Source organism: Cervus canadensis, chromosome 16 (assembly GCF_019320065.1).
Source record: "Cervus canadensis isolate Bull #8, Minnesota chromosome 16, ASM1932006v1, whole genome shotgun sequence".
NCBI lineage: Eukaryota > Metazoa > Chordata > Mammalia > Artiodactyla > Cervidae > Cervus > Cervus canadensis.
Window position 1 is genome coordinate 17,340,377 of NC_057401.1, and position 27,921 is coordinate 17,368,297.

The 27,921-nt window shown below is 38.3% G+C and overlaps 1 protein-coding gene across 3 annotated transcripts in view; it reads right to left on the reverse strand.

The window, feature by feature from the left end:
- The window catches only part of NDUFAF2 (NADH:ubiquinone oxidoreductase complex assembly factor 2), a 164,274-nt gene that overhangs the window by 18,233 nt on the left and 118,120 nt on the right, over positions 1–27,921 (reverse strand). The gene's annotated exons all lie outside the window — the stretch shown is intronic.

Genomic DNA, 27,921 nt, shown 5'->3' on the forward strand with positions numbered 1-27,921 from the left:
TCATTCATTAGCTCCTTCACACATTAAGAGCCCACTACCTTCCAAGGGTACAGTTAAAGGAAACAATTTTGACACTGTTGTTAAGGAACTCACAATCTAGGAAAGAGAGACAGGTAAGAAATTAATTAAATTTGCAATATGAGAAGTTCTGTGATAATATCAAGCAAAGAATGTTACCAGACGGCAGAAGAAAAGCTGGTGTTTTTATTATTATCCACAAGGTGGGGAGTAGGGGGTTAGAAATGACTTCCTAGAGAGGATAATGACTGAGTCTTAACAACTGGAATTAATCAGAAAACTGAGAGGAGGGGGCATCCTGGGAAAAGGTAAGTGCACCGCTCAGAGGTATGAAGGAGTAAAGCAGTACAGTGAATTCAGGACATCGTTAAGTAGTTCACACAGCACAAAGAGGTCAGAACACACCGACTTTATAATGTGACATTAGGACATTTAGATTTTACCCTGAACTATTATGACTTTTAAAGCAAGACTGGATTTCTGGACAGAGAGTAGAGAAAGCTCAGTTCATTTGAATTTCAGGTAAATAAACAATAATTACTCTAAGTATGTCCTAAACGTTGCCTGGGGCATACTCACAATTATTGTCTGGAATTTATATTTAACCAGGTGCCCTGTATTTCTTGGAGAGGGTCTTCCCTGGTGGCGCAGTGGTAAAGAATCTGCCTGCCAATGCAGGAGACGTAAGAGATCTGGGTTCTATCCCTCAGTCAGGAAGATCCCCTGGAGAAGGAAATGGCAACCCACACCAGTATTCTTGCTTGGGAAATCCCATGGACAGAGGAGCCTGGCAGGCCACAGTCCATGGGGTTGCAAAGAGCTGGACATGATTGAGCACAACAATACAACTACCTGTATTTTTATTTGTAAAATATGCCAACCATAGCAAGAGACTTAACATTTTAAAAAAGGTTCTGGAAACTGCAGAAAGTGAACTGGAGGGAAGGTGAGGTTGGAAGAGAGAAATCAGCAGGGTGCATCTGCAGAAATACAAGTGAGAAATCATCAGGACAGGAACCAAGGCAATGGGAGTGAGATGGACAGTAAAGGACAGAGTGCTAAGATATTCAAAAGGAGAAAGGGCTTGGTCACCAAGTATGTGGAGATGAAGGAGACCAGGGCAATCCCTAAGTTTCTGATGAAGCATGATGGATAATGCCACTAACCCGGTACGAAAGAGAGAAAAAGAGGAGTTCCATCTTAGACATACCGAATTTGACATGTCTATAAAATATCCTCATATTTTGTATGGAACTGTTAGCACCTTCTCAGCCAAACCTCCAAATCCTGAAGTGCTTTAGGACTCAATTCTAGCCCCACTTCTTTGTCTATACCTTCTCCCCAGGTAACTGTTTCCATATAGAACTGAAGAGTCTCAAATTTGCACTTTCAGGTGTGACCACTCTCCAAGCTCCAAAATCACATAGTCAACTATCTAACTGAAGTCTCCACATGGATGTCTAAGGGATATTTTAAATTAAATATATCCAAGACCAATGAGGCTCCAGAGGACCAGCGCAGGGTCACATCATTAGCTTAGACTTGAGATGGAGACTTCCATCTCCACTGTGTTCTTTCCTCTACTCATCATTGCCTTGTGCAGTTCTCAGCAGGCCCTGCAGAGTGCTCTGTATACAACGGGGCTCAGAAGCGCTGCCTCACTGCATTGTTCCCCCGATACCAGGCAGCTTTGCCATATTCCCCTTCTTCATGTGTTAAGATACAGACAAGCTCCAACGTGACACCCCACTGCACATACATGGTACATAGAGAGGGGCATGCTGCTAACAGGCAGCCCAGCGAAGTTAACACCATACTCTCAGAGTAGCCTTTCTGACATATCAAAGGCAAACCTGGGCAGGACCTGGGGAGGAGGAAGAGGCTGCTGGGATGTCCCCATGGTGGGAAGCAGCACTTCAGCTAAGCAGGTACATCAGCCTCCCTTACACAACTGTGTGCATTTACTAAAACTATTCCTGTTTCCCCTTACCTCCCACATCCTCCTAGCACTAAATCCTCCAAAATGTATCTGGAATTTTTGTGTAGTTCTCTCCATCTTCACTGCCAACAGCATTTCTTGCCCAGATTACAATAGCTTTCTAACAGCTCTCCTGGGTCCTCTATGATCTAATGTCCACGTAGAAACCTCTGATACTTGATGCCACTTTCCGTTAACAATTCTTTAACAGGTCCTTAGAACAAAACCCAAACTTGCTGATGACAGACATGGAGATACTCTGATCAGCTCCCCCTTCAAGAAAGGACTTGCTTCCAAGGTACAGAGTGTGTGGTGGGCAGACAGCCTCCACTGTGCAGGCATACCATGGCTTGTCAACAGATAGACATCTGTGTTGTTCCTAGTCTTTCACTACGCCATATTTTGCACCAAATTATGTATTTTCACCAGCTAATTCTGGGTAGATTTCTAGAGGCTGGATTGCTAAGATAGAGGGTAAATGCACATACACATTTCGCTATGTCAAAGAGAATGGGTTTCTGGCTGCCCTTTGTACCTCTTTCTTCCCTGCAAGCTCAGTGCCTAGAATACTTAGCATAGAATAGCTATTCAATATAAACTTGGAATTAGTGGATTTCGTATACGCATTTTACTAACTGCCGAATGAGCAGCCTAATTCTGTATTTTGCAGTTGTGTTATAAATCTAAATCTAAACTTCAATAGCTAGTTGTCAAGGAGAAATCATATTCCATGGTTAATAAAGCAAATTCTGATTCTAAGTGACTTAAAGCCCTTCTCTTCATATGCTAGAAATGCTTTAATAACTTGAAAAGTGAGAAAAGATAGGTACAAATTTATTTGTACTCTTGGGAGTTTACATTCATTAAAAAAAAAAATCAATGTAGTAAACATGACTCAATTTGTTCTTTTGAAAATTAATAAAGTTATTTCTTTCTTTTTCTCTGTATATCTTTTATCTGTCAACCATTAACTTAAAATATCAACACTCAAATACAAAGTTCTAACTTAGGAAGGCATTAAAGTAAGAAGGTTTAATAATAAACCAATTATTTTGGACTTAAAACACTCTTATCCCCTCAGAGAAACAGTTTTACAATAATGGTTATAGTCCCTGTCTAGTATATATTAAGCAATTTAACTAGAGTGTAGCATATTTGCAATAAAAAATACCACGTGATAGAATCACAGTACCACATGCACAGTGACTTGAAAGCTGGCTGCTGCCGTCTCAGAGGGACTGGTGATGCTGTCCCCTCAAAAAGGCAAGGGTGCTGTGACCCATGCATCTCCCTTCCTACGGAGCGACTGGAGGAGGCAGAAAGATGAGGACAGGCTTCAGAAAGGGTGGGGAGCGGCAGAAAGGGGGAGGAGACCACGTGGCCAACTAGAAACGCAGCAGTCAGATAAACCACCGCCACCGCACCAGCAACGGCAACACCATCCAATCCAGGCAACCGGAGTGGCACCGACAGACTGTTTGTTGGCTGTCTGTAGCAATTATCCTGGGAGCAGAGCGGAACTCCCAGAAGAGTAGTGACTGATGAAACCGTCCGAAACGATACGGAGGGAAGGAGGGACGATAGAAGGGAGGAATCACGGTAACCTCTTTTCTTCTAAGAGAGAAATGAAAATGCTAGGCTACTAATCAGGACTGTAGGGTGAGCTCTAAAGGTCAGGCAACCAGGTGAGCAGGTGGGGAAAACTCAACCGGGCATGAGTGGCAGCCCAGGAGCCAGGCTTCCTTTAGGCGTGGTGCCAGGAAAGAAAGAGGCTCAGGAGTGTCCACGCCTGCTGGGGACAGGAGAGAGAAGAAACAGGCAGGGTGAGAATTCTCATGGGAACTGCGGGAGGGTGGCAAAACGGTCACTGAGAAATAACACGGGGAAATGGCAGCAATGGCAAAAGGAAATCAAGAGCAGAGAAGGAAGGGGCTTCCTCAGACAGTCACCAAGATGATCTCAGCTGAAACTTCTCTTTCACTTTCAGTTATTAATATACACTCATTTGCTACGATTGAGCTCCTACTTTGAGTGGGGCACTGTTCTAGATCCAAGAGATACGGCAGGGGACATGCAGTTCCTGCTCTCATGGGGCTTAAATTCTAGTAAAAGGAGAGAAATGATAAACCAATGAAACACAGTGAATATAAGCTAAGTGGCAACTGCCTGCTATTGCCATATCCTCCTCATTTAACCACCATGCCCTTCGGGTTTACTAAGAAACAGGAAATTTGAAATAGTAAACTAGCAAAGGAGTAAACATTTTTAAGCTCATTTTCAATGTTCTTTTTCCCACTCAAAATCACTTTTTTCCCCTACAAAACTAACACATTTTAAACAAATACTGAAAATTAAACAAAAATCCATGAAGTCAAAAGGTAAATCTCTTATAATTTCATATTCACTGTTGAAAAGTCTGGAGTATATAATTATAGACTTTCCTCTATAATATATACACATCTTACAATATATATTGTATACATAAATATTATATTATATATTATTTATTATAATTATATAAATAATATATATTTATATTATATATAAAATTATATAAATAATATATTTATATTATATATAAAATTATATAAATAATATATTTATATTATATATAAAATTATATAAATAATATATATTTATATTATATATATAAAATTATATAAATAATAATTATAACAAATATATATAATATACATGGTAATCTATATAATATACCATGTATATTATATATTATTTATAGTATATATTATTATAATATATAATATATATAATAAATTATAATTATATAACATATTATATATTATTTATATATTTAATATATATATAATAAATTATATATTGATCCCTGGGTTGGGAAGATCCTGGAGAAGGAAATAGCAACACACGCCAGTATTCTTGCCTGGAAAATCCCATGGACAGAGGAGTCTGGCAGGCTACAGTCCTTAGGGTCACAAAGGAGTCAGACATGACTTAGCGACTAAACCCATTATTTAACCTGTTTTCTTTTTAAAAATATTAAGCTGCCTGAGTTCTTTATTATTTTAAAGTTAACCCTTTATGACACAAATCATTTGCAAGTATCTTCTCCCGCTCAGAGGGTTGCTTTTTCCTTTTGTTGTGTATATTACTGTGTATATTATCCTTCACTGTGTATATTATCCTTCTTAATAGCTGCATGTGTATTTGTGCTCACTCAGTCCTGTCCGACTCTGTGACCCCATGGACTGTAGCCCACCAGGCTCCTCTGTCCATGTGATTTTCCAGGCAAGAATATTGGAGTGGGTTGCCATTTCCTACTCCAGGGTATCTTCCCGACCCAGGGATCAAACACATGTCTCTTGCATCTCCTGCTTTGGCAGGCAGATTCTTTACCAATGAACCACCTGGGAGGCCCTAATAACTGCATAGCAGCTAGTATTCCACTGCACAGAAGTAACATAATTTACTCAACCCCCTATAGATTGTTTAGGATGCTTCATATTTTACAATACTACAAACATTCTTGTATAAAGTATGACATACTTGGCAATTATTCCTCAGGATACCTTCTCACAACCAAAACCACAACATCAAAAGGTTCCCATAGGACTTCGCAGGGGATGAGAGTCCACATGCCAGTGCAGGGGACATGGGTTCAATCCCTTGTCCGGGAGGATCCCGCATGCCTTGGAGCAACTAAGTGTGTGCATCACAATTACTGAGCCTGCACTCTGGGGCCCCTGAGCAGCAACTATGGAGCCTGTGTTGCAACCACTAATGCTCACAAGCCCTAGGGTCTGTACGGCCCTAGGGCCTTAATAAAAGAAGCGACCACAATGAGACGCCCCTGCACTACAAGGAACAGTGGTCCCTGCTGGTGGCAACTAGAGAAAAGCCCGCACAGCAATGAAGACCCAGCATAGCCAAAAAACCAGGTTCCTATATAGAGATGTCCCTTGATATCCCAGGGAAACTGATTCTAGAACCCTTGCAGACACCAAAATTTCTGATGCTCATCTCTTACAGTTGGCCCCCACATGAAAATGTTCGGCATCTGTGAATTCAGCCAACAGCAAATGTAATCCATGGTTGGCTGAATCCACGGATGTGGAACCCATGGATATGGAGGCCCAACTTTATTTGGAAAACTGATTTCTAAAAAGTCAGCATTAACTTACACCTACCTGTACCTATTGCGAATGAGAATACATGTTTTCCCACAACTTGATCAATACAAAAAGTCCTCTCTGTTTTGTATTTAAAAACCACCCCCACCTCATCTTTGTTTTGCCTCCAACCTTGTAGGATATTTTAGTGAAAAAGTAAAAATTTCTTATGCTGTCAAATCTGTCAACTCTTCACTAAAATATCTGGCTTAGTTGTCATGCCACTCACTCTTTTTCTTGCTTGTTCCTTTTTATTCTTCAAGTCTCAGCCTAAACAGAACTGTCACAGAGTAGCTTCCCTAAACACTCATTTAAAGAAAGCTGTCCCTGTTATTCTGTCTTTTTTTGCTTTTCTCCTCAGAGCTCTTTTTACAGTTTGTAATGACCAATTTTGGTAGCTGCTGCATGTCTGTTTTTCCCACTAGAGTGTAAGTTCCATAACACTGGAATAATGTGGCAACTGAGTCAGACAAGTTATATGTTATCTTTGAGGAAGTTCTTCTCATTCAGAACCTTGCAATATTGTTTCTGTGACAGTCAAGAGTGCATCCACATTCTATATCTGAACACTTTTTGATAGATCCAAAATCTATGACTAGAGTTCACTTTCAAAAATGAACACATACTGCATTACGAATTTAGGATTAAAAAAAAAAGTGTTGCAATGCTAGAGCACTCCAAAACTTAGGAACTGGTAACCTGGTTACTTCAGATATTTAGGCACAAGCTTCAGCAACAGTGAGAGTAAATTCTTTGAGCAGAATTGGTTAATAAGGATATAGACTGAAGGTTAGGATGGGATGTTTTGCCACTTGCTAGATAAAAGAGTTCACTTCAAAGATATGAGGGCTGGACCCTTTTCATTCTGGCAAGAAAAAACTCCGTGATACTCAGGTTAGATGGATTTTTATAAATATTCTGAAGAAGGTTTCTTTCCTTTTAGACTAAAATATCTTTTAATTGTGGCAGGAATTAGTAAAGTTCCTATCTAGGAATTTTTAAAGAATACTTGTAGATTAAAAGTCTAATACAAATATAAGTTGAACAAAAGCTGAGTTCTATTTTCATAGTATAGGTTAATAGTGTTTACAGCCTATGTTATCATTTACTTTTGTTTCTTAAATTGAGAGGCAACTGTGACATTTTGTTGGGTGACAATGTAATATATTAATCTTCACTGAATATATCATTGGACTTACTAAATGCAAATATTTTTCCAATATGCAAATGAATATTGTCAACAAGTATTACTCTAGTGTGATAATATGTTTTGGCTTTTTATAATTATTGCATTGAAATTACTATGCAATGTAAATTTCTTGGCAAAAATACACATCTAGTGATAAAAATTTGGGAACCATTCAATAGAAAATCTTGTTAGTGATGGTATTTCAACAAATACATATGAATGAAATGTTTTTATGTTTCATGTAATTTGGTGGCCACAGATAACACAATTAGTCTGACTATGTGGGGGAGACAATTACTGAACCCCTATGCTTATTAGTCTTCACTAAATTATACCTTTTCCCTGTCAGAAGAAGAAAGACTGTCACAACAAATAATTATCAAAAAGACAGAAATAGTTTGAAAGAGGACAGGGAAAAAAACTTTACTTTCCTCTTTAACATTTCACCAACTGTGCAATTCAGAAAACATTTCAACCTTGTTACTACATGTCAAGAATTTCATACATTAAAGATAAAAAGCAATTTTAACCCAATAAAAGTATTTAAGTACAAATAAAAGGAAAACATTTTTAATAAAAAGTAAATTAAATTAAAAGTATATGCAAAACTTGTGGCATATAAGTAAATAGCATTTCAACATCTTCCATCAGAAATGGACCTTTCTTTTAGTACTACCATATTTTGGCTTTTAGTATAATCAAGTTTCTAAGCTAATGATAATGACTGGATATACAACTTTGTGGAAAATGCACTGATTTGAAATAATATTTTCTAATGTGTTGGTTATTTATTATTATTGTAGCCAGGCTTTAAGGTTATTTAAGATCAAAAATAGAAAAACTGGCCCCTCACAAACAAAACCAGTCGTTTCTAAATTTGAATATATGCTAGTTAATATAAAACTAGCAACAAGCTTTCTAAACTTTCAATTGATTTTCTGTTGTTAGCTATTTAGATTCTTTGCACTTAAGTTAAAATTTTCTCAGCTTTATTAAGGTATAACTAACAAATAAAACTGTAACATATTTAAAGTATGTGACATGACATGCATAAATATTGTGAGAGGACTCCCTTAACTGTGTTAATGAACACATCCACCACCTCAAATATTTAACATTTTTCTTTTTGTGAGAACATTTAAATTTTACTTTGTTAGCAGTTAAATTGTACAATACAGTGCTATCAACTATATCACCATGTTATACATTAGATCCTCAGAACTTATTCATCTTATAATTGCAAGTTGGTACTTTTTTTTTTAACCAGTTTCTTCCGATTTTCTACACCTCCCAGGCCCTGGCAAACACACTCTACTCTTTGTTTCTATAAGTTTGGCTTTAAGAAAAAAAAAAAAAAGACTTCACCGGTAAGTTATATTTGTCTTTCTTTGTCTAGCTTATTTCACTTAGCATAATGTCCTGCAGTTTCATATGTTTTGTTGCAAATGACAATATTTCCTTCTTTCTCGTGGCTGGAAAATATTCCATTGTGTACATACACCACATTTTTTTGACCCACTCACCCACAGATGGACATTTAGGTTGGTTCCTAAGTGGCCCTCGTGAATACTGCTGCAAAGATGAGGTAATTAGAAATATCCTTTGAGATAAGGTTTTTGTTTCCTTTGAATATGTACCCAAAAGTGGGATTGCTGGGTCATATGGTAATTCATACCATAGAGTAGCCACCATATGTCTTTTGACTGGAGAATTTAGTCTGTTTACATTTTAAGTAATTATTGATAATTATGAACTTACTATTGCTATTTTGTTCACTGTTTTCAGGTTGTCTAGTAATTTCTTTTTCTCTTGCTATCCTCCTTTGTAATTTGATGATTTTTCTGTAGTGCTATGCTTTGATTCCCTTCCTTTTGTCTTTTGTATATCTACCATAGGTTTTTGCTCTGTGATCACCATAAAACATTTTGCATTTTATGCTTTCATAAAACATCTTATATTTATAACAGTTTTAAGCTGACAACAACTGCATATACATACAAAGCTCCACATTTTTACATTCCCCCTCAACATTTTTGTTTCCATTACAATTTACATTTTTACATTGTGTATCCATTAACAAATTATTGTAGTTGTCACTTTTAATATTTTTGCCTTTTAATCTTCACACTAGGGTTATAAGTGATTTACCTACTACTATTACAACATTATCAGAGAAGACAATGGCACTCCACTCCAGTACTCTTGCCTGGAAAATCCCATAGATGGAGGAGCCTGGTAGGCTGCAGTCCATGGGGTCGCTAAGACTCGTACACGACTGAGCGACTTCCCTTTCACTTTTCACCTTCATGCATTGGAGAAGGAAATGGCAACCCACTCCAGTGTTCTTGCCTGGAGAATCCCAGGGACAGAGGAGCCTGGTGGGCTGCTGTCTATGGGGTCGCACAGAGTCAGACAGGACTGAAGCGACTTAGCAGCAGCAGTAGCATTACAACATTATTCTGATTTTATCTACGTATTTATTTTATCAGTGGTTTTATATTTTCATGTTTTCCTTTTACTAATTAATATCCATTCATTTCAGCTTAAAGAAATTCCTTTAACATTTCTTTTACAGCCTGTAGAGTGGTGATAAACTCCTTCAGCTTTTGTTCATCTGGAAAGCCCATTTTCTCTCCTTCAGTTCTGAAGGACAACTTTGCTGGGTAGAGAGTTCTTGGCAGTATTTTTCTTATAGCACTTTGAATATACCATGAGACTCCCTTCTGGTCTACAAAATTTCTCATAGTCTTATGGGGGGTCCCTTGTGTGTAACAAGTTGCTCTTCCCTTGCTGTTTTTACAGTCCTCTCCTTGTCTTTAACTTTCGACAATTTAATTATGTGTCTCGGTGTGAGTCTCTTTGGATTTCTTTTATTTGGAACTCTGGGCTTCCTGGATCTAAATTTGTTTCTTATGCCAGGTTAGGGAAGTTTGCAGCCATTACTTTTTTTTTCAATAACTTTGATTTTTATGTACTGATTATTGAAGAAATTCACCCTACTTACATGTGAAATACAAGTGAGTTTACAAATGAAATTAAAAATCTGAATTGGTGGCATTTTTAGCTAGCACATTCTAAAGGGTTTGAGTTACTGTGTTTTAAAAAGGAAAATAACATGCATAATTTTAAGCAAATAATATTTCAGAGAAAAAACAGTATAAAGGAAATGTATTTTAAAAAGAAAAATACAGTATTTCAACATAAAGTACTTCAATCTAAACAAATACATTTTTGTGAAAGGCAAACCTCTACAAAATTTATTAATTTTGTACCAGCCATTTATTTGCAAAAAAACAGACAAAATTTAATTCTACTTCTTTCCAAAATTGATGATTTACCCAAGAACGCAGCTTTGAATTCCAAGGTTATGTTTCTTCAATGAGAAGTTAATTATAATTATTTATGTGGAATATTCATTATCTCGGCTATACAAACAAAGGTCCAAGTGACTAGGAGTCCAGTCCCTGCTAGCACAAAGAAGTCTGGAAAAACATTTCTTTGCCATATGTTCAGATACTGGCAAAAGGAGCTTTCTTTGTTGGTACTGTCTAATACGAAGGACTTTTCACCACTTCCCTGACAGACATTGTTACTGCCCCTGAAGTACAAATAAGTAATTTTCAATCTGAAGTTTTGGTTAACCAATTATCATTTAGGCTGCATGCACCTTGTTTTTCTTAAAATTATTCCACTGCATTTGCATTTATTAAACAGTCTATGCAGCAAACAACAAAAAGGTAAAAGCTAAAATTATCTCCTTAACTGATTTAACATAAATTAATCATTCATCTGGAGATATCTGATCACTTGAGCTATCTCTTTTAGTCATCACTGTGGATCATTCAGTATTTGGCTCTGATGTGAAAAGTTCAAATGCATCTTCTTGCACTTTCCCTTAACTAACAGTCACAATCATTACCTAAAAGAGTGAAAGTCCCTTCTATACTTTGGAACTAGGAATTAGAACAATGCAAATAAAACTGACTTTTAGAGACATTAATACTCACAGCAAACTTAATGATAAAAAATTTAATAGATCAAAAAATATATAGTGTCCATGGCCAATAACCTATGTTGTATGAGTATGTTTAGAAGAAAGTAATAACAAGAAACAAATCACTTAAAGCCTTTGGATAATAAAAATAAATGGAAAAAAAATTTAAAAAAATAAAACAAACAAAAAAAAGCCTTTGGAGATAAGAAGGCTATCTTGGGGACTTCCTGTTGGTTCAACAGTTAAGACTCTGTACTCCCAATGCAGGCGGTCTGGGATTCAGTCTCTGGTCAGGGAACTAAGATCCCACACACCGCAACTTAGCTCACACAGGTAAACCCATGTGCTGCAACAGAGACTCAGCACAGTCAAAATAAACTATAAATTAAGAAGGAAAAAAAAAAAGGTTATCTTTTGAGTCATAATTCCCCAGAGGTGGGGGTATCATCCAAATTTCTCAACTTACCCTAAAAATTCCATAAGACTTCAGTTTAGAAAAACGGAGAGTAGTAAGTTAGGTACTGCTGCTGCTGCTGCTGCTGAGTCGCTTCAGCGTTTCCAACTCTTTGCAACCCTATAGACCACAGCCTGCCAGGCTCCTCAGTCCATGAGGTTCACCAGGCAAGAACACTGGAGTGAGTTGCCATTCCCTCCTCCAGGGGACTTTCCCAACCCACGGATCAAACCTGTGTCTCTCATATCTCCTGCATTGACAGGTAGGTTCTTTACCACTAGTGCCATTTTCAGTTCTGTTCAGTTGCTCAGTTGTGTCCGAATCTTTGTGACCCCATGGACTGCAGGACACCGGGCTTCCCTGCCCATCACCAACTCCCAGAGCTTACTCAAACTCATGTCCATTGAGTCGGTGATGCCATCCAACCATCTCATCCTCTGTCGTCCCCTTCTCCTCCCGCCTTCAATCTTTCCCAGCATCAGAGTCTTTTCAAATGAGTCAGTTCTTCACATCAGGTCAGCCATTACTTCTTTAAATAATGTTTCTGCCCCTTTCTTCTCCTTCTGGGATCCCAATAATGTGTGTATATTGGTCTTCATGATGGTGTCCCACAAGTTCTTTAAATTTTCTTCACTCTATTTCATTCTCTTTTCTTTTTGCTCCTCTGAAAGAATTACACTGCCCTGTCTTCAAGTTTACTGATCCTTTTTCCATGTTATCTGGTCTGCTGTTAAATGCTTAGGTTGAATTTTTCAGTTCAGTTACTATATTCTTCAGCTTTATGATTTCTGTTTACATTTACTGTCTCTTCTTCTTGGAATTCTCACTTTGTTCATACGTTGCTCTTCTGACTTTGGTGAGCATCTTTATGACTGCTATTTTGAATTCTCTATCAGGTAAATCACTTATCTCAGTTCATTAAGATTTGTTTTTGGTCACTTAGTTGTTCTTTTGTTTGGAACATTCCTCTGTTTCTTCATTTTTCCTTGAATCTCTGTGTTGGTGTTTACTTATTAAATAAAACGCCACCTCTCCCAGTCTTGACACCCTGGTCTCACGTGGAGGCTGAACCTCGTTAATCAGCACAGCCTGAGCTCCTGGTTGTCTCCCAAAGCTCTGTGACTGTCCAGGCCACCTTCTTTAATTTCAGTGGCTCTCAACAGTTGAGGCTGTGTCAAGACCTATCAGTGTCTCGAAGGGATAACTGTATTAAACACCCAGATGCTGGATGACTGGAAGCTGAATCAGGCAGCAGCTGTTGTTGTTCAGTTGCTCAGTTGTGTCCGACTCTGTGTGACCCCATGGACTGCAGCATGTCAGGCTTCCCTGTCCTTCACCATCTCCCAGAACTTGCTCAAACTCATGTCCATTGAGTCAGGGGTGCCATCCAACTATCTCATCCTCTATCGTCCCCTTCTCCTCCAGCCTTCAATCTTTCCCAGCATCAGGGTCTTTTCTAATGAGTCAGCTCTTCATACCAGGTGGCCAAAGTATTGGAACTTCAGCATTATTCATTCCAATCAATATTCATGGTTGATGTACTCTAGGATTGACTGGTTTGATCTCCTTGCAGACTTTATTTTCTTGGGCTCCAAAATCACTGCAGATAGTGACTATTTGCCATGAAATGATGGGACCAGATGCCATGATCTTAGTTTTTTGAATGTTGAGTTTTACGCCAGTCTCTCTCTCCTCTTCACTCTTCTCTTTCACATTCATCAAGAGGCGCTTCAGTTCTTCTTTGCTTTCTGTCATAAGGGTAGTCTCATCTGCATATCTGAGGTTATCGATATTTCTCCCAGCAATCCTGATTCCAGCTTGTACTTCATCCAGCCCAGCACTTTGCATGATGTACTCTGCAAATAAATTAAATAAGCAGGGTGACAATATACAGCCTTGATATACTCCTTTCCCAACTTTGAACCACTCTGCTGTTTCATGTCCAGTTCTAACTCTTGCTTCTTGACCTGCATACAGGAGGAGTACGGTGGTTTGTCAGGAGGTAGGTAAGGTGGCTTGGTATTCCCACCTCTTTAAGAATTTTCCAGTTTATTGTGATCCACATAGTCAAAGACTTTAGGCAGCAGCTAAGCAGTTTCAAAAGTATGTAGTTAAGCTTCTTCCCAGGAGAAGCTAGCAGGTGGGTGTTATTCCTGTTTCCTGTAGCCGTGGGGTTGGGAAGAGAAAAGAGGGTGCTCCTGTGCTCATTAAGAGCTGCTTCTCTGTTTGCTATAGTCCTGTGGGGCTCATGAATGCAAGCCCCAGCGGCTATCAGAGCCAGGTGATTCAGTCATCTGTCCATTTTGGCAGCTGCTGCAAAAGCTGGGGCACCAGATGTATGTACAAGCTTTTTGCAGGGAGATACCAGCAACTTGGAGTGGTCTGGAGGGAGAAAGTAGATAGGTGTCTGCTGGTTTATCCGATGTCCAGGGAGGGTTGCCGCTGTCCCCTAGACAGTGTGCTAAATTGAAGCCTGACCCACAGGCAGCAACTTTTGAAGTATGCAGATAGGCCCCTTTCAGGGAAATGGGCATTTCTACCTGCTCCCTCTGTGGTGAGTATTCCTGTCCATTAACAAGCACTTCTTTGTTTGCTATAGTCTTGAGTGTCTCATGGATGTAAACCCAACTGGCTTTAAGAGTTATGTGTTTTGGGGGCCCATTCCTTAGGTGGGAGTCTTAAAATAAAGGGTGCTAAGGATGGCACCTACACCTTTTGCTCCTCAGCGGGCAAATCAAATGATCAGATTACATTTGATAAAAGTGATTAGCAGTAATCAGTTCTTCTAAAATTTAGATTGTAAAGAATATAACAATAATGAATAAAAGGAAAATTACAAGAAATTGTTTGGTGAGATAACAGAGAAAAAGTGTGAATCAAACAAACAAAAACCCTACTCTCATTTTAACTTCTTTAACCTTTTTCCTCTATGGAGGTAAACCCAGTTTTAAATGGGTCTTGTCTTAGTGACTGATGACATGACTCAGAAGGTTAACTACTCACAACTAATTCTGCACTTTTAAATATGCACCCAGTAGGTTATGATGAATCTCAGAAGACCCTGACCACAAGTATATCCAAAAATAATGAATAATAGCACTTTACTTATATACAACTTTTAAAAAGCTTACATATTCTGCTTTAAAAGTCAGATAAAGGTCAAAACAGCAGAAAATATGTGCCAAAACTAAGGTTAAACTCCGGCCTCAGCTTTGTACAGAAGTATATGAGAAGCAATCCTTTCAGACTGAGAAAGGTGGGAGGCTTGAAATTTGAGATACTACTTTTTTGTAAGACTCATTTAAAATCAATGTTTTGAGAACCAAAGATTTATAGCATAAACTAACAAAAATTTCTAGCACAATTAATAAATAAATACCTATAGTTAGAGATGCTCACTAGCTTATGGTTAGAGTATAGACTCTGGGGAGCTCAAAACACAGAAATGATTCACTTTCATCCTTACTACACTTTTCTAGAGAAGCATGGCAAATTTCATATTTTCTCAGTTTTCACAAAGGTAGAGATCAATACCAAAGGGCCACCCTGGTAGCTCAACTGACAAAGAATCTGCCTGCAATGCAGGAGACCCCGGTTCAATTCCTGGATTGGGAAGATCCCCTGGAGAAGGAAACGGCTACCCACTCCAGTATTCTGGCCTGGAGAATTCTGTGGAAAGACATGCCTGGCAGGCTACAGTCCATGGGGTCACAAAGAGTCGGACACAACTGAGCAATACCAAAGAAGGTACATAGAAAAGGCATCTCTAAGTGTCCTGCTATTGTGCTTCAAGTGCTTTTTTATATTCCTTTACTACGACAGTTAAGTGAAAACATCAGATACAAAGCAATAAACATACCAAATATGTGCCAATGAATACATGAGTAAATTAACTAGTCAGAAGTTAAGAGCTGTGCAGCCAGCCATAGGATTTGGGGTAATTTATTATTTCTAGGAAATATTATTGTTTACTAATTTTTAAATAAAACAAGGAAAAAATCAAGTAAAGTCATAGTGAATAGGCCAAGTCACAGTCACAAAAGTGCCCCAAAATTACACTGGCAGGTACAAACTTCTAAGCTTCAGGCAGTCCTGATTGGGGACAAGCCTGCTCTCTGGTCTGGTTAAAGGCAACCACAAATGAGTTAGGTAAGAAAGAGGTCAAATAACTGGCATAAAACTTGGCCCAACAGGGACCTTTCACTGTGGATGGTGGTAAACCCATTCAACCACATCTTTTCCTTTGGGGAGGCAGAAATGCTAGTAGGTAAATAAAGAATGGTACGTTGATGAAGCTCAGGATATATCCTTTCCAGTCTCGTAAACCAAAGATCTCATAGGACTATACCATTGAAGATACAAAGCTTCTGTGTCAACTTGCAATGAGATCCAGTTTCAGAAGGCAGTATGTGACTGTTTTTTCCTTGCAACCTTAAAGAATGAGACTAATTCAGTTTCACAGAGGAAAAAAGATGATACTAGAAATGGTTTACACATAATTTAACAGAGTTAAGATATCTAGGACAAACTGGTATGTACAACATACGTCTACAAAGAAATTATGTTACCTATTAAGCACATACTAGGTGCCTGATAAGTAATTGAATGAACAATAAAACCATAAGAGCATTAAATATTTAAAAAGGAATTCCCAAAACTAAACCACATTGATTCTTTTCCTTTTTTTATTGTTTCTTATACATATTGCCATGTAACTCATTAAGTGTTTTTGGTATTTTAGAATTTCAAGCATTTAATTTTTCAGTTTATTCTGAATATCTTATTTTTCTATCAGGGATCCAACATGTTCACTTAAAATATATGATTATAAGGTTTCACTATATTCTTTTCAAAGGAAATATTTCACATGTATAAATAAATGTGGTGGTGGTAGTTTAGCCACTAAGCATGTCTGACTCTTGCGACCCCATGGAATGCAGCCTGCTAGGCTCTTCTGTCCATGGGGTTCTCCAGGCAAGAATACTGGAGTGGGTTGTCATTTCCTTCTCCAGAGGATCTTCCTGACCCAGGGATTGAACCCGAGTCTCCAGCATTGCAGACAGATTCTTTACCAACTTAGCTACAAGTGAAGCCCATAAATAAATATAGCTAATAATATAATATATGCCCATGTGCCCACCATCCAACTTAAGAAATAAAACACAACAAATATGACCAACTTAAGAAAGAAAACACTACAGGTATGACCACCATCCAATTTAAGAAAATAAAAACTAAAAAAAAAGAAAAGAAAAGAAAAACTACAGATACGACCAAGAAAATACTGTGACCCCTTGTCCACACTGGCCTTCCCCAGCAGTAACAACTACATGCATGTTTTTATACTTCTACTACATCTTTATAGATCCATAAACAAAACAGCAGTGGTTTTTAAAACTTTTATATGCTCATCTCTTAAGACTTTTAAAAACTATGTACCACCGTGCTTATTTGACACTTAAATAATGGCAGTTTATTGTAGATTGAATGCATGCTTTAAATATTTTTGTCAAAGATTTGGACTGCAGTTTAGTTTATTCAATTTATGGAAAATATAACCATATAACTTAATTGGCAAAACCAGTCCCCAATGTCAAATCCAATCACCCAAATCTGACTGTCAGAAAAAAGTCTAACTTAAATTTCAAATTCAAATAAATTTGCTATTATGTGTGCCCATGACAACTTTCTCACTTTTGGAATTTTAGTATTAAGAGAGATAATGGATAGCTAGGTAGACAGAGACACTATAAGGCATGGGGTCTTGCCATGAGTCTGTCACCTGGATAAAATAATGTGTTGCCCCTTTCAATAATTTTTATTGAAGCTTTCTGTTTTGTTCTACAAGAGACTTTTCCTCAGGACAGATTCTCCAATGTCTCTTTGTTTGGTGCCCTGATTTTTAAATTCCAAGGCAATACACCGTAGTTAGATTTAGGGTGGACAAGAAGTAAGCTTTTCTTCTGAAAGACAGATGATTATGAAAAAAGAAAGAAAGGAGTACTGGCAGACCAGAAGGATCTCCGGCAAATCTTTTTTAGGAAGAACTACTTATGAAAAGAGAGAACATGGAAATTAATTGCTTTAAAGCTATCCATACCTGTATATCCCACAGGAAGTCTTTGTGTACCCAGGGTACAGGTATCCCAGTTTGAAAACCACCAATCAACAGCAGGGGTTGACAAACTAGGATCCAGCTGCTGCCTGCCTTGTAAGCAAAGTTGGGTTGGGCACAGTCACACCCCCTGGTCTACATATCGTCCATGAGTGCTTTCAGAGAAAAAAATGGCATAGTTAAATAGTTGCAACAGAGATTGTCTCACAATGGCCACAATATTTACTATCAAGTGCTCTGAAGAAAAAACTTTGCTACCCTCATCCATCCGGGACTCGGTGATGGACAGGGAGGCCCGGCGTGCTGCGGTTCATGGGGTCGCAAAGAGTCGGACACGACTGAGCGACTGAACTGAACTCACCTACAGCACTGTGTGTGTGGTTTCTCAAATTCTTTCTTTAAATCAAAGTTACGTAAGGCCACGTCGTCCTAAAAGGCTTATTATGAAAAATATTATTTCCTTCTCCTGGGAAACAACTACTTTATATTCTTCTGGCTGGTATTAATAGTACAGGCCAAACCAGGGAGTCACAAGAGTGTTGACAGCTATCAAGGAGACTTTGTTACAACCCCTCCATAACATTCTTCTATTATCACTGCTTTATTTTTCAGTTTTAAGCATTATATATTAAGTTCTCATTACTGAAAATGAGGATTTATCCTGCTTCCCAGGTGTCTCAGTGGTAAAGAATCTGCCTGCCAATATAGGAGATGTAGGAGATGGGGTTCAATCCATGGGTTGGGAAGATCCCTTGGAGAAGGAAATGGCAACCCATTCCAGTATTCTTGCCTGGAAAATCCCATGGACAGAGGACCCTGGTGGGTTAAAGTCCAGTCCATGAGACCACAAAGAGTTGGACACAACTGAGCAAATGAGCATATCCTCAATATAGCTATAGATCAATATTCAATATTTATATTAGTATTATGAATAAACACTATCAACAAGTGAGTTTTCTGTATACTAGGATTACTTTTCCTTTTTCTACCCAAGGTTTTTCTTGGAGATAATGACATTTATTTATTTCCCACATACTTATCTGTAGTTCAACTTTATATGTTCAGTATGTATGTGTTCATTTAATCCCTTTATTTTTCAGAATGTACCTCTTCCTTCATATTTGTCTGAAAAACAGTCTGTACTGTTTTCCCTTCCCCATGAATAAAACCTCCAGTTTTCAACTGGGTAGATAAGTTGTATGGTTTTCAGACTTTCACAAAGGGAATTTAACAATGTCCTTTTCTTTTTCTTCAGGAGATTTAACACTGATACAATGCTATCATTTAATACATAGTTTATGTTCAAATTTAAAGAAATATCCCAATGCTATTAAGTTTGCTCCCCAATCAGGATCACATGTCACATTTAGTTGTCACATTGATTAGTTTTTCTTTGCTGTTCATTACACTGACATGACTAGCCTGGAGTTTCATGAGGTTTTCTGGTTACTTCCTTGTGACTTGATTAAGGCTGTTCATTAAAAAAATAATACACACACACACATGCACACACACACACACACATATATACACTACATGAATGACGTCTTACTCTCACTGCATTATACAAAGAGGCATACGTGAGGTGAAGTCTGTTCTACTTGATACAACTTTTGGCTAACTGCTTAAGGTGATATGGTGAAATTTGTCCACTATAAAGTTACTTTTTCTTCCTCTTTGTAATTAATAAGCAATTTGTAGGGCAACTTGAGACTATGTAAATATGCTATTCCCCAACAAAATTTGATCCAATGGTTTTAATATCCACTAATGATTTTTCCTTGAATTGATTATCACAATGACAGTTGAAAAATGGTGACTTTCCAACTCTATTATTTCTTCTACATTTATTGGTTAACACCTAATTGCTTCTTAAACAGATTTTCAACCAGGTTACTGTTTTTAGCATCAGCTTCAACTCCACTTTCAGGTTCCTGGCACTGCTAATTACTGAGCATTCTGGGGTTCTGTGGCTTAAACTGGGTTTCTTCTAAGTTTTTTTCTCTGCTACGAGTCATGCTTCTCAGATTTACTAAGTTTGCTAACATTTGCTCATCTGTTTTTCCAGTTTCTAAAACATTGTTACTGCTTTTGTGTCTTCAATTTTTCATTGACCTTGTAAATTTATGCTTTTAAAAATAAACCCTTTACTTTAATTTTCATTAAGCTCAAAAGGAGAAAGTAAACACATACGTTGAACTGACTAACTTTACTTAGAAGTCCATTTTTCTTTCCCTGCTTTCAAACTTTATATAAATGATAGTGCTTAGTCACTCAGACATGTGTGACTCTTTGTGACCCTTTGGACTGTAGCCCATAGACTCCCCTGTCCATGGGATATATCAGGCAAGAATACTGGAGTGGGTTGTTGTTTCCTTCTCCAAGGGATCTTCCCAACCCCGGGATCAAACCTGCATCTCCTATGTCTCCTGCACTGCAGGTGGTTATTTACCCACTGAGCCATTGGGGAAGCCCATAAATGGTATTGTGTCATATGAAACCTTCTGCAACTTGCTCTTTTTATTCAATATTATGTTTCTGAGATTTATCCATCTTGATACATGCATCTCTAGTTCATTCACTTTAAATGAATGATGTTATAACTCAGAGTATGAACTTGGTACAATTTTTTAATCCAATTCCACCACATTTCCAACAGTGACACTGTGAGCTTTCGGGTAGGGGGTCTGTTTTTCCATTAGAACATACACTCCCCATGTAAGTCTGTAGAAAAATAGGATTATATATGCAAAATGTTAATCCTAAGACATTTTGATTCTGTAACTTATAAAATGAGCTAATAATACTAGGCACCAAGAACGTGCTCAACAAATGTCAGTCACTTGGAGACAACAGTGAGATGGGCCTCAAAAATTTAGAAAGAAGAGTCCTCTCTGAAAGTTAAACTGCAAGATAGGCTGGGGCAGAGATATGAAAAGAGTAAAACAAAAGAAGAGCTGCAGGGCCAGCAACATTTGACCATAATATAACTACTGTAATAGCAAAATAATAGGTCAATTAGAAAAGAGAAGCAGAGAAAAAAGGGAATCACAGAAACAAATGCTGACAATCTATAAAAATACTGTTCATGGGAAGAAAAACCTTAACAAGCACGTGGCAATTTTTTTCTATTCCAAATCATAAGGCTATTCGTGTGGTCAGACTATCCCTATGGTGAGATGGACACAACAGGTGATTACGGGCCTGATGCAATTAAACATTAATTTTACTACTTAACTTTTCTCATCCAAATATCATACTCATATCCTACTGCTTTTTCCTATGCCAATTTAATTTCTTACTGTAAATTAATATACTGGAATTCTGGCAACACTTACAAACTCTCTTGTGCTTTAGTCGCTGTGATATCTTTCAAGAGCCAAATCACTTTGGACACGGACGAAAAATGAGTCATTGGAGCCTTCAGTCCAGATCTGAGAACATGGTCAAGTTAACAAGGTGCTACCTCGCAGCTCCAGCCTCTCCTTCGACTACAGTATCACCATGTAGCACCATTCTCTACTCGTTTCAAGAATCTCCTCTTCCTCTTTCATGGAGCATGCTTGTGGGCGTGTGTGCTCAGTCATGTACAACTCTTTGTGACCCATGGACTGGGCCCACCAGGCTCCCCTCTCCATGTGATTTTCCAGGCATGATACTGGAGTGGGTTGCCATTTCCTTCTCCAGGGGATCTTCCTGACCCAGGCATTGAATCTGCGTCTCTTGGGTCTCCTGCATTGTCAGGCGGGTTTTTTGTTTTTTTTTTACCAGCTGAGCCACCAGAGAAGCCCTTCATTGAGCATATGTATTAAGAAGGAAGTGAGTAAGCTCTAATATTACCGCTTTCTTCTACTGTCTGTAAACCTACTGCTGAGTCACGTATTTTGTCAATACATTTATTCACTTTTTCAAACAAAAAACTGTGTTTCCTACTGTCCTGTCAGTATGAAAGGAGAAGCAATATTTCAAAATACTTGCTATATGTGGCTTCTAATAGGATATAGTTAAGACTATGAAAAGTTTACCTCATTAATTTTTGTGAAATGTTAATTCAACTTGTATTGAACTGATGAACAGGTATTGAATGATATTGGCAACCTGAAGTAAAATGTGAACTTTCATGAAAAAAAGTACAAGCAATGCTCAATTTCAAAATATATTCAGTTTCTCAGGGTTATCTTATAGTTGGCTGCTGGAAATTCTAGCTCTGTCATACAAACCATGTAATATACTTACATGGCATTGAGATTTTCAAGTCTGTCAATAAAAGCCTATCTAATAATGAATCAGGTTCTGTGTTAAGTGCTTATGATATATAAATGAATAAGACACAATCCTTGTGCCATACAGCCCATACTATAGTCTGATATATGAACAAATAAAATAAGTAATTATAATACTGAACTCAATGGCTTATATAAGTACATAAGGCAGTATAGCTATATCAAGAAAGAAATGACTAACTCTGAGTTAAGAAGCTGGGAGAAAAGTTGAAGAAAGCACTATACAATTTTGTTCTTGTTTCTAAATTTATTTGTTTTTAATTGAAGGATAATTGCTTTACAGAATTTTTTTTGTTTTCTGTCAAACACCAACGTAAGTCAGCCACAGGTGTACATATGTCCTCTCCCTCTCGAGCCTCCCTCCCGTCTCCCCCTCCATCCCAACCCTCTAGGTTGACATGGGGCCCCTGCTTGAGTTCCCTGAGACACACAGCAAATTCCCATTGGCTATCTATTTTGCCAACAAAGGTCCGTCTAGTCAAGGCTATGGTTTTTCCAGTGGTCATGTATGGATGTGAGAGTTGGACCATAAAGAAAGCTGAGCACAGAAGAATTGATGCTTTTGAACTGTGGTGTTGGAGAAGACTCTTGAGAGTCCCTTGGACTGCAAGGAGATCCAACCAGTCCATCCTAAAAAAGATCAGTCCTGGGTGTTCACTGGAAGGACTGATGTTGAAGCTGAAACTCCAATACTTTGGCCACCTCATGCGAAGAGTCGACTCACTGGAAAAGACCCTGATGCTGGGAGGGATTGGGGGCGGGAGGAGAAGGGGACAACAGAGGATGAGATGGTTGGATGGCATCACCAACTCGATGGGCATAGGTTTGAGTAAACTCCAGGAGTTGGTGATGGACAGGGAGGCCTGGCGTGCTGCGATTCATGGGGTCGCAGAGTGGGACATGACTGAGCAACTGAACTATAACTATCTATTTTACATATGGTAATGTAAGTTTCCATGTTACTCTCTCCATACATCTCACCCTATCCTCCCTTCTCCCCGTGTCCATAAGTCTGTTCTCTGTGTTTGTTTCTTCGTTGTGCCTTGCAAATAATTTCATCAGTACCATCTTTCTGGATTCCATATATGTGTGTCAGTATACAATATTTATCTTTCTGACTTACTTCACTCTGTATAATAGGCTCTAGGTTCATCCACCTCAGTAAAACTGACTCAAATGTGTTCCTTTTTATGGCCGAGTAATATTCCATTGTGCATATGTACCACAACTTCTTTATCCATTCATCTGTCGACAGACATTTAGGTTGCTTCCATGTTCTAGTTATGCAAAGAGTGCTGCAATGATTTTAAAGGGCTTGTTAAATGAAATTAAGCATACACAGAAGAGCCCAGTTGATGGAAGAGATAGAAGGCATTCAACTTGGGAAAGAGCAAGGAGTACATTTGAAGGTAGGATGGATATAGCAAATACAAAGAGGAAAGCTAGAAAGTTGGGCTGGGCATGAATCAGGAAGCTTAAATAGTATTTCAAGGAACTAGGTTCTTTTGGCCAGAGCATCCCAAGAAGTGAGCCTAAAAACGGATTCCAAAAAAAAAAAACAAAAAACAAAAAACGGATTCCTTCACCTTCAAGGTGGCCTATAACTGCTGAGTTATAGGGTAGGAAGAAACTGTCAGTTTTTTTAACATGGTTATATAATTTTCCTACCAATCAGCACTGTAATGGTTATATATGTGCATTTATTGTTGCTCTAGTTACGGCTACTGTCGATCTTCTAAATTTTAGCCATTTTCATAGATGCGTGATGGCATCCCATTATGATGACTAGTGATGTTAAGTATCTTTCCATATGCTTAGTGGCTATTCTTGAATCTTATTAAAGCCAATTCAAGATTTTCACCCCATTTTTATTAGCTTTGTTTTCTATCACTGAGTTGCAGTGGTTTTTATACAGTCTGAATACAAGTCCTTTGTCAGCTACATGTACTGGGATTATTTTCTCCCAGTCTGTTCCTTTGTTCATGTTCTCTTTTGATTTGAGCGTTAGTTTTTAACTTTGATTAGGTTCAATTTATCAATGTTTCTTCTTATGATGGTGCTTGCTGTCTCCTGTCTTTCCCAAAGTTGTAAAGATATCCCACTGTTTTCTCCTTTTTCTATAATTTTATTTCATTTATTTCTCGCTGTGCTGGGTCTTCGCTGTTATTCAGGCTTTTCTCCAGTTTCAGCGAGTGGGGGCTACTCTTCATTGTGGTGCACACGTGTCCCATTTTGGTTTCTCTTGTGAAGGGCATGGGCTCTCGGATGCACGGGCTTCAGCAGTTGCAGTTAATGGGCTCTAGAGCACAGGCTCAATAGTTGTGGCTCACTGGTTTAGCTGCTCTGTGGCATCTGGGATCTTCCCGGATCAGGGATCAAACGCGTGTCTCCTGCACTGGCACACAGATTCTTTACCACTGAGTCACCAGGGAAGCCATCCACTATGTTTTCTGGTAGAAGCATTATAGTATTAACTTTTACGTTTAGTTTAGGATCCACACCTTTAATTAATATCTGGGTATGATGTGAGGGAGGGATCGAGTTCAGCTTTTCCATATGGATATTATTCAAACACCACTTGTTATAAGGACTCTTCATTTCTAATGGTGTTCCTTTGGTGCTACTGCCAAACACCAGCTGGTTGTACACTATTTCTAAACTCTCTATTCTTTTCCATTTATTTGTTTATATATCCTTACACCAGTACCATGCTCTTAATTATTATGGTTTTAGACTGAGTCTTAAAGTCAGTCTTCTAATTGTTAGAGCATAAGTCCTCTGACTGCTGTCTCCTTTTTCATGACTGCTTTCAGCTACTCTAGGTCCTCTGAATTTCCATATATATTTTAGAATCAGCATGTTGATTTCCACCAAAACAAGTCTAATGGGATTTTAACTGGATTTTTACTTGACTGAGTCTGTAGAGAAGTGGTTCACAAAGTACAGGCTCTGGATCAGCAGCATTAGTTAGCATCACCAGGGAATGTGCAATAAATGCAAATATTCAGGCCTTACTCCAGACTTTGTGGATCAAAAACTCTGGGGAAAAGGTCCTGCAATTTGTGTTATAATAAGGCTTCTCTGTAACTGATGCATGACAAAGTGTTAAGAATTACTGCTGCAAATCAGTAGGTTCTGGGAGAACTAACACCTTAGCAATATTAAATATTCCAATCAATGAACAGATATATCTCCCCATTAATTTGGGTCTTCCTTAATTTCTCTTACCAAGGTTTTATAGTTTTAAGTCTACATGTCTTGCATATAGTTTGTTAAATTTATATCAGGGTATTTTATGCTTTCTGATGCTACTGTAAATGGTAATTCTAATTGTTACTGGCTACCTTCAGCCATGAGCCTGGGAGGCTACAGTCCATGGGGCTGCAAAAGAGTTGGACATGACTTAGTGACTAAATAACAAACCTTTAGCCACAGCCTATATGATATGGCAGAAGTCTATTTGGGGGTGGGAGTTCACTAACAGATTTGAAAAAAAGTAGAGAACTCAAATTACTGGCAGCTTCTTAAAAAACTAGTTTCAAAAGCTATGCACTAACAGGAGGTTGTTTCCAATGAACTGACCAAACGTATTAAGCATGAGCATCTACAAAGATCACAACAAGAAGGACAACTCGATACAACGCTCTCCTGTAGTCTTGCCAAACACTTTATACATTCTTGACAAAAAGATCAAACATCAATATCTAGCTGCTGGATCCAGCTGTCAATTTGGAAGACAGAGGAACAGGAGAACATGTTGGATTACGCAGAGAACATGCGTGCATGCATGCTAAGTCACTTCAGTTTTGTCCAACTCTTTGAGACCCTTTGGACTGTAGCCCACCAGGCTCCTCTGTCCATGGGATTCTCCAGGCAAGAATACTGGAGTGGGTTGTCATGCCCTCTTCCAGGGGAATCTTCCCAACCCAGGGGTCAAACCCACATCTCTTATGTCTCCTGCATTGGTAGGCAGGTTCTTTACCACTAGCACCACCTGGGAAGCCTACACAGAGAGCATAAGATTAGCAAAATCTAGACTGTGGCAAACTTTGGGTGGTTTTTTCAATAGATAAATCTGTCAGGAAATAAAAGTGATGGAGGAAGAACATATAAACTGGCAGAGACTTAAGTATGAAGTTTTTTACAAAACAGGCCAAGTCTAAACTATAGTGTACATTTGGTTGAGAAGAAAGATTATTTAAACATGTGAGGAAATGGTTACTACAAAAGTCAGGGTTCCAGGTTGCTTTTGTGGGTAGGAAGGAGGTTGTATTGAGATGGGGCATATGAGTAGCTGGCAAAGTTGTATTTCTTGATCTGGGTGGAATTTGCCTTATAATAACCTATCATATTATATTTGCCTTATAATCAACCTTATAATTAAACAATCCCATTTAATTCTTGTGGTTTTCTGTATACATGCCTTATTTTTCTTGTAAATGGGTTTTTCCTCTCCCTTAATATGATATATGTAGAATCTGGGATTGAAAAGTTTGTAAGCTGTCATGGTAGAATGGTGTTTGGTGATGATACGAACTAAGGTATGGTTATGGAAGTGGTTGTTCTTTGAGCTAGGCATACAGGTGTGAGGACAAAGTCAAAGAACTAGACAGTGACAGAAAAAAAAAATGGAAGTCTAGTTTTAATCTCTGCCATCAGTGTGGGAGAGTGCTCTGGACAATAGCAAAGATAAAAATGATGAACAGGTTGAAAGACATCTACTTAGACTGCAAAGGTACTACACTCTCCTGGGCCCACAATATGGAAGAATATTTTAGAAACGATAGGGGAAAGATCCTACTTTCTTTCTATGCCTTGTAGGAAAATGGGCACAATCCACTTCAAGGAAAGAAGAGACTCACTATGTTTTAGACACAGGTAGATTTTAGTAGAGGTTCTGTGGTAGAGAAAATTCCTAGAACAATATTAAATGTGAATGGCAATTTGCTAATAAAAAAAAATGGAAATTCCTGAAACACAATGGAAAGGATCAGGAGGGAGAGAAAAGGATGTGTGTGTGTGTATTGGGGGCCCACAGACATGGGGGCTCTTCTGTATAAAGAACACTGCAATTAATAGTATATTTGAAAAGAGGAAACACAGGGCTCCTTTTCAGATATTTGAGAATGTGAGCACCATGGACGGAATGACTTGGTCTCACTGTTTTAACTGAAGCTTGTCTGAGATGATGGGATTACCTAACATTTACAGGAGTGGTGACTTAGGACTGATAATTGCAGTTACTTCCATCTACTCACTTTACATGTATCAATGTTTCCATGAAAGAAGGCTTCCAAAGTCCTGAGGATAGAAGAAGCACCCTTTTCTCTAAGAACAGTAGCTCTTATTATAGCCAACACAAGAAGGGCTCCTTGATCCATCCTTACCACTGGAAACCACAGAAGATACTTCTACATACTGGATCACACTGATTTTTTTCCCACTTTTATTCAGAGTAGGACAAGGCCAAGGTGGAAGCAACATATAAAGCTAGAAATAGGCTTAGTAATATGCTCACTTAGACCTTGGTCAGACAAACATTGATAGGGTCAGTCCAGGAGGTATGGAACAGTAAAGACAGGTATGCTAATTTACAGATTATCCTAAATTCTGCCTTGGAGTACCCACCTCTTAAAAAGTGTGGCCTGAGTATTGGAACTCATTTATGTTGTCAACAGGGTTTGTGACAGGGAGGGAAAAGAAGAATCCTCAATAGTAGAAGAAAAGGAATAGGCAGTATATTAA